The sequence below is a fragment of the Coenobita brevimanus genome, chromosome 38 (genome assembly GCF_032717465.1).
Source record: "Coenobita brevimanus isolate Jiangsu-jjx chromosome 38, ASM3271746v2, whole genome shotgun sequence".
NCBI classification, from domain to species: Eukaryota; Metazoa; Arthropoda; class Malacostraca; order Decapoda; family Coenobitidae; genus Coenobita; species Coenobita brevimanus.
This window is the reverse complement of record NC_136991.1, coordinates 51,000,943-51,010,045: the sequence shown is the minus strand read 5'-3', so window position 1 is coordinate 51,010,045 and position 9,103 is coordinate 51,000,943.

The following is a 9,103-nucleotide window of genomic DNA, read 5'->3' as shown; positions in this document are numbered from 1 at the left end:
CTTTCAGGTTTTTGGTGAAAACTTTATTACACTGACATTACAAAGACATTTTCTTAGTCTGGTACAAACCTTTAACTTCTAAACTGACCTCATTTCTATCCCTTCTTCTGTCTTTAGGTTTCCTCTCTGGCTTTTCTATGGCTGGTGTCCTAGACAGCTACTGTTCCTCTTCTATTAATAATGCCAGTTCTCAAAACTCTTCTTTCATCAACTGTTATCCTCATTCTTCAGTGATATGAGCTGTATAGTCCTGACATTTATGGTGAGTGACCATTCACCTTTCCCTGGGTGGCACTGTGTGATCAGAAAACCCAACCATCCCTTAGATGTAAACCAAGGACCACATATAGTTGGTGCCTTAACCCACTAGATCACCAGGTGTTGACTTGTTCATGAGTTACAAGACACAGCCTGTCACTCTGTATACTGTAGAGGTACCTGAAATTAGCACTACATGAGTGAATGATGGGTACTGTACTTCCACCTACCTCCAAGGTAATGAAAAATTGTCTCATTATCATGATTTTTTTTTTTTTCCCCCACCAAAAGCTTCTCACTGTTTCATTTCAGAAGCAGCAGCAGCATAATTTATGGAGAATCAAACACCCAAGATCTGTTCTTCATCAAGATGACTGACAATTTATACTGAAGTAGATTAAAATAACAATTTCATGCACCAGCAGCTGCTTATGGATGTGCACAAGCCTTAATATTAATTATGGTTCATTACTGGCTTTCCCAATTAAATGTTTAAGAACACTACGCTATATGCAATGGAGTAATATGGTTGCAAACACATGGTCATTTCACTAAGGATACTGAAACAATGCTTTTTTTCTTTATTGCATTATTCTTAAAAATTTCAATATACAATATATTTCCAAAACTTCAAAATTATTGTGTAATAATCTTCTACAGTATTCTCTTCTACCAAATAAAAAACTCAAATAATTTCTACTGTATTCTTATTTGAACAAACAACACAACTTCTAAACTATTAAAATGGAATTTCAACAAAACAGTGTGATGTTACAATGGCATGAGCATTAAGTTCATTCTAAAACTCCAATAGGTCTAAAATTTAAACATTAAAGTATGTACATACATCTGAGTAGACATTGCGAATTTTTGTTCAGCATGACACAGAATCGCAATCATAAATTAATACATAACGCCCAATAAACACAGAGTGCCACACAGTCAGAGTTGTGCCACACTGCTAAACAAGCTACCACAGAGGCTTGATTTTATGTCCAGCCAAAGACAGCTTTATGTACAGGGTAGTTAAAATCTTTTTACTCTAACCTGGCCTAGATTTTCGTCCTTTTGCAGCTGATTTCAGGTAACTCACTGGCAGAAAAAGATAACATTATGGATGTATATCCATTCCACAGCATTTCCTCATAAGCATCATATTTTGGTGTTAATGTATTTATTTCAGCTTTTCACAATTTACTTTGTGTAACTCAGTAGTTCAAAAATCACAATACAGGTACTATGGCTCTACTTCCTTTCCCAAGTATCTCTTCATGATAGGTATCATATTCTTGTGCTAATGCATTCCTACAAATCAGCATTCACAATGAAGAAATGCCAATTTAGGCCAAGTTAGTGTATAAAGATAGTCATTACTGACTGACTAAAATAAACTCACTCACTTGTCTGGCAGTGGGACTGACATAAACCATGACTGTATACAACTGCTTTGGTGAATAACGAACTTGTCTCACATTGTGCACACTGTGGACCCACTTCAGACAAACAAAGTGACTACAATACTCCTCTCTTACTGGTAAAACAAATTAAGTTTTCTCATACACGTATTATATCAGCTGTTTTTTCTGAAATGTTGACAGCACTGTAAATAACTACGCACTATTAACCCTCTGACTCTAGATGACGTCTTCATTTAGTTTATTCTTGCTGCTTCCAAACAGTTTTAGTTAACTTTAGAAAGGCCTCTCATACAAAAGCAGTTTATCACTGCTCTATCTAACCCATCACGTCCAAAAGCCTTTCTTAAGTTGAATAAGGGAGTTGGTAGATGGCAAGAATAAAATAAAAAAAGCCTTCTCTGGACTTAGTGGGTTAAAATACTAGAGCTGAAACCTCTTATTCTGGTTACTGAGATAATACATGTCACTGATTCTCCTTTCTGCCACACACCAGATGTTAATCCACATTGGATAACAGTTTCTTATATAAGTAAATATTCACTCCACTTACAGAATATTACAATTTTCACTTCTATCATGGAAATAAAACAAAACATTAAAGTGAGCTAAGCTTATGGGTACTGGCATGCTCAACTATACCATCATTTACCAAAATCTACAACTTTTCCTACATGATAGTTGTACTGTATACGAACTGTGAGAAAAGTGTGAGAAAAACAGTAACTAATTTGCCATATATCTGTGGCTAAAGTTAATACCCTCAAAATGGTCATTTAATCTCTTTGGGCTTAAATGCCATACTAAATTCAGAACATAAAATATGATGCAAGTGACAATGTTTTAAATGTTATATATATATAAATATATATATATATATAAAGCAATAAGCACTTTCCAAAATTAAACACTGAACACAGTTTTCATCACACAAGTAGGCTCTGCCTCACACATCCACAGCCTAGTAAAATTACGTAAATTACAATTTTCTGGGATTCAACTTAAAGATATCCATGCAAACTGGAAAGTCTGACAGCAAAAACCGAGAGATATAACATTTACACACATTCTTCTAGTATATGTAAAAGTTTCTCTGTTGATGCAATGTGTTCTTTGCCAAAAGATCACTTTCAATACTTGGCAGTGCAATCAGGTTGAAAATAAAAGTAGGATCTTTCCTGAAACTCTACATACCCATGTATCAAGCAGTATTTTCAATTTCGAGTGTTAATATACCGACACTGCTGCTTCCTCTTCTGCTTACTTCTCACTAAAAACAATACCAGTACTCTATGGAAAGGAGGCAGCTGCTGTACACAGATCAATCTGGGAATACAGAATGATGTGGGAGATCTGTTGGAGGTGAGATACGAAGTACATGTAATGACTGGTGTGTGTTGTTCTTTGCACTGAAACTTACTCTTCCATCCACCTGGCTTTAGTACAATGCACAGTCTTTCACTTGACGTACTACACCACAATGGTAACACTGAACCACAGCCATTTAGCAGTAAAGTAAAAGTTTTCATGCTGTCTGCATTAGGAGTTTTCAAGCTCTCATTTATTACTGTTGTCGTGACCCCAGGCTTATCAGGACGTGAACTCTGTAGACTGCAGAAAACTGGCCACCTCAGCAGATATTTCCAGAATTTTTTTGCTGAGGTTTTGTTGAAGCATTGCCAATGTTTATGAAAAAGGTGCACATGAGGAGTGAATTACAGCGTGAGGGGCTGCTTTACGGTGGCAGTATATGCAGTTGTTTACGAGTTGTGTTTTTGTTTGTATAGGAGGGTCACCTTCATGCGGATGCACCGACATACTCTGATGGCAGAGCTTCCTGGATATCCAAATGACTTTCAACTCCCTACCTATCCCACGAAACAAGGGTAGTGGGCTGCAGCGTCGGCACAAAGCCGTGTTCCTGAAGCTCTCATGTGATGATGATGATGATGATTATTATTATTATTACTACTAAACAGCAGAAGCCTGTAAATAAGCCATAAATCAGTCATTGATACACTGGTACAATAGTTGGCAGTGATACTCAAAACAAAACAACTCCTTTCATATTTTATGGCAACTAACCTTCTAAACATAATGCAATCAGGTCTAACAAAATGTCAATTTATGACAAGCTAGACTTCTGAATTTACCCAGCATTTCTGAATGTAAAGCTGTTATATAAATGTTAGCATTCCCCTGCAACATTCTATCAAGTTAAGGAATTCTGGCTGGTCTTGCACAGTAGTAAATTCAGTTTAAAATAGTAATTCAAACACTGTACTGACTAGCTTTCTTAATGACAACAGTTTTCTTAGACACAAGTTTTCTTAGCAACAAGTTTTCTTAGTGACAAAGTAAATCTAAACAATAAAATTTTAACCTCAGCATAGCAATAGTAGTGGTAGGAATTACTGTGACCTACTACCAATATGCTTTCAAAAACTACAGTACATTCTAATTCAAAGGTTTTACAGTATACTGTATGGGAAATCTTTTTCAATCTTTTCTGCACATAAATATCAGTAAATCGAAATGCTGACTGCAGAGCGTTTATAACGATGCATGTATTAAAAAAAAAAATTTGGTACAAAGTGATAATAAGCCAGTAACAAAAGGACACGTTTGTCATGACTTAACCTCCTGCACATGAGGATGCTTGGTGTCGCTTACATGATGAGTAAGAGTTAGTCTCATGGTTTGGCTTCTGTATCCCAACACCATTCCTGTGGGGACTACTCATCATACCACTAGCAGTGGTATTGGCTTTACCTCTGCTTTATATAGTGTTCTATGAGATCACATACCTATTTCCCATAAAGGTGGCTGCATCACTTCTTTCCAGGTCTGTATTGAGCTTCTGCAGGGTGGTCCAGAAAAATATCACCCATTCAAAATTGCTGCTATTCCCAGGAAAATCAATATTTTTCTTTTAATTTCAGGATGAACCTTAGTTGGAGTCTCAGATTTTAATCTACCAGCAACAATGGATCCAAATACTCGATATTCAGTGCAGGAGGGGACAATGATTGTCGATGCCTATTTTTGTGACAAAATCAACAATTCTCACTCAACAGCAAATTTAGGAGGGACTTTCCAGGAAGAAATGTTTCTAGCAGACTCATAGTTAGGCATCTCATGGATGTTCGTCGGGAAATCAGGAGGAGTCCACAAGAAATGTTAGACAGGGTATATAAAACTTCAATGCAAGTGCAGGAGCTGTGATTCTGAGACGTGGCATGTGGATTGAACATGCCATTAATTATTGAGTTGTTCAGAAACTGTGATGTGACTGAAGACATACTCCATCAAACAAAACTTTCACCTCTATAACAGGATACATACAAAAATTTCAAAAAGTAACCACTCAAAATGAAATGCTGTTTAATAAGTATTGGTCAATTTTTATGGACCATCCTATATCATACAGACTTACAATGCTCCACTTATGGATAACAAAGCAGCATCATGGTTTGCTGCCGATCTTTTGAGCATGGCATGCAAGTGATGCTGAAAGCTCTGTATATTCACCTTACCCTTACAAAGCCAGCTCCACTAATAGTGCACATCGAATCTGAAGCAAATATAAAACTGAAATTCTCCATTTCTCATACAGATCATTCTGGTTCAGACGACTAGCTTATACATCACAAATATGCTGACCATCACAATCCATTCCTTTCGCTCACACACTAAATCTAACAGACTAGTACACAGCCAGACCCTAAGTTTTATCAAGCAAGTCCTCTAGTATGTAACCCTCAATCATAGTTTAGCTTAACAATAGTGTTTGGATAAAAATTCAAATACATAACAAAACAGGTAACTGTATAACATAATCATGCATTAAGGTAAATCAATCACATCTGCCAATCACAAGAAACAGATACCAAAACAGTATCTTCAACATTATTTGCAATTCTGACTAAAAAATAAATATTTGTGGTACTGAGCACCAACAGGAAGAGATAATCTAGGTTATGTTGTAACAAATCCCTAAATATCATACAATTTAGCTCATATGATTGCCTTCTAAGTGGCAGAGGAATCTTTGTAGCACCTTTTCCACAGAAATTTATTTTAAATACTACACCTTAACATTCTCCTTTATGTTTCCTATAATGCTTTAGTTATAGAAATAGTTCGGATAAGTAACATAAAACATATAGTCCTAAGGTGCTCATATGTGCATTTGTTTACAAAGGCTCCAACATGCTTGCATGCATTGGCCTTGAGCAACTAAAATCATCTTTCCATGCTGCTCTATCTCTAGCTGCCTCTCTCTTCAGTCCTTTATAACTACAGTCACACTCTAAGACCTCGAATCACGTCTTTTTCGGTGCACACCTCTTCCCTCAACATTCACACTCTCTCACCCTCCACACTCAGTTGTCATCTTTCATCCTCTCCACATGTCCAAACTGTCTCAATCTGCCCTTTCTCACCACATCGCTAACATATTCAGTTTGCACATTACAGGTTAACATTCCCTTGCGCGTGCTCTGTATCACTTTAATATCAACATACCAGTACAAAGCATCAATTACGTACATCAGGGTACTAAGGTGTACTGTGTAAAATAAGACCCTAAAAAAGGCGGTGCTGCAAAATCTCCTGAGTCACTTCTAATACGAGTTACAATCTTGTAACTTCAAACCTCCAGTGCAAAGCCTGCAAAACATCTCAGTGCAGTAGTAAAGGAATACTTTCTTAATACTTTAATACAGTCCTGTTCCATAAATCTGAAAGTGTTATTATCAATACAAAAGCTTGTGTGTAGAGGTATTTAGCTACAGTAGCTAATAGAAATATACTAAGTAATATTCCTTCACTGAGGAGTCTACTAGCCTGCCAAAATTCATCAAGATTCATTAACCCTTCTGCCAAAAGTCATCAAGATTCATCAATCCCTTAAAACCAATGATGTATTTTTTATACTTCATTCTTGCTACTTTCAGATGAATTAACTTGACACACAGAAACATCTCTAGCAGTGCTGGGCAAGTTCTGCACACCTTCCGCACCTCTGCACATCTGCACCGTGCAAAAGTATAAAATGGTGTGCGGAGGTGCGGTGTGTGGTCACCTTGGTAAAAAGGTGAGGAGGTGAGTATGCGGAAGTGCGGACTGGTCCGCACACTCATTTGCACACGAAATAAAAAAAATAACAATAAATGTAGAGACAATCATCATGCAGTATTTGCATGACAAACTCATCATAGATGATAAACAGTATTAAATACTAAATACAGTACTAATCACTCCAATCAGTGATTATGCAGGCAAGGGGCGTCCCAGCCACGTATTTTCCTTTCTCTCCAAATCGGATGGCAAATGCGCCTAGATCATTCAATCAACCAAGACGGCCGAAAAGATGAAATCTGGTCACCCACCTGGCAATATATTATTGACTAGAAGTGTATACCGCCTGATAGGTAATATGGGGGGGCTGGAGTCCCCTTGTTTGGTTAGAGTAAGATGTACTGATAGGTGGAAGAACGGTAAGGTCTGGTTTGGTTACTACAGTAACTTAAGAGTGCTTTAGAATTTTATCAACTATTGACCAGTCAACATCTCAAATTTAGGGTTCATAAAAGTTTATAAAAGTATTAACATAATAATAAAAATTTATACATTTCCTTACGATAAAACTTTATATATATATATAAATAAGGTAACGACGCAGTTGTGCAGAAGTGTAAACACTTGGAAGTGTGCAGAAGTGCGAAAACTTAAGAGGGTGTGCAGAAGTGTGGGTACGGACCTCCCATCTGATGTGCGGTTGCCCAGCATTGATCTCTAGTACTGAATCTTCCAATCTGAAAAATCTCTACCAAGCAAACTGTGTACAGATGGCAAGTATTAAATATGAAATGCACCTATGGAATGAAGTGGATAAGCACATTAAACTCTTCAACACACTCATGTACTTTATATTTTCTCTTTCTTGCTATCTCCGGACAAGTTCATTTAGCTTTGGAGAGACTTATCAAACTGAAGTTAGATAAAGCTTTCATTTACAACTCCACAACTACAACACTGTCCTACGTTGAAAAAATATCAACTGGTGGCAATAAGAAAGACTCTTTTCATCCGCATTAAGAAGTGCTGTCATAAACTCCACAAAATATTCGCTCTATGACACCAGTTCACAGTGTGACTACATCACTCTGAAAGGGATTATTATTATTAAAAAACACCATCCACTCACTCAATGAAGTGCTGCTCTCGGGTTGCTGCCCTTTCCTCTCTTCCTTCCTTCCTTTCTCTTCTGTCTTTCTTTCCTTCATTCTTTCCTCTTCCTTCTGTCTATGGGTGACTCTACACTGAACGACAAGCCAAATAGTTTCCTGTACACCAGGAAACCATTTCCTATGCTGGGTGGCAGAGCTGGGCACTTCCAAAATAATTTCCACAAACCGTAAGTTCTGCAACTATGGAAGTGTGATTTCGTTTGCGGATTTGTTTTGGCGACAAATTCTATGCAAATTCGCGGTTTTGCGCTTGTGGAAGCACTCCCGCAAATAAAAATCTACCCAAGAACTTCTGTGTGGCCTTGCCCGGCAGGCGGCTTCTGGGTGAGTCACTGGCTTGTGCAGCCATCCACTACTCCCACACTGTTGCCATATGTACAATAAATATTGTATATATACAATAAATTCACCTTCAGTATGATGTAAAATAGCATTTTTCATTATCGAAAATTTTGTAGGATAATTTTACAATTCCTTCAAAAAGAAATATAAACAGAGAGAGAGACAGACAGACAGAATGGCTGAAGATCAAATTAATCTTTTTTTGATATTCACTGGCTTCATACCAAGCTTCCAGGAAAGGAATGAAAATGGGAATAGGCCAAGTGGGGGCAATGTTCATATTCGTGATTAAATAATACAGACCAACATAACCATAGCATGTCATATTCTACTTTACATTGGAGGGTTCCTCACTCACTACATTATTTTAATGATATAATGTATTGTATGTGCTTTCTGGGGGGAGGGTAAGAAATAAGAATCAAAAGATAAAAGTCAGTAAAGATGTTTTTCCACCAAACAATAAAGAAAAATATAAAGCCTAATTCAAGATCAATTTATTTTCCAGATTCTCAGACATTATAATGTATGCTACTGATGTAAACTACATCGATACTAGAAAGACTTGTTTAGCATACAAGCTAACAACAAGACGAAAAGTGTAAAGATGTGCTACCAAGCCTCCCAGTCCACCTAACATATGACCTTAAGTCCAAATTTAAAATCTGTCAGACTTATAGCATTGCCAGTGCCACTATTTCAATCATCATCATCATCTGGACCTCCTTTCTCACCCTAGGGCAGGGTGAGGAGTAGCAATGTCCAGACAGCCCTAGTTTGCCCAATCAGATGGGCCACACTTCCATTCACTCATCATTCAAGCCCCTGGAATCC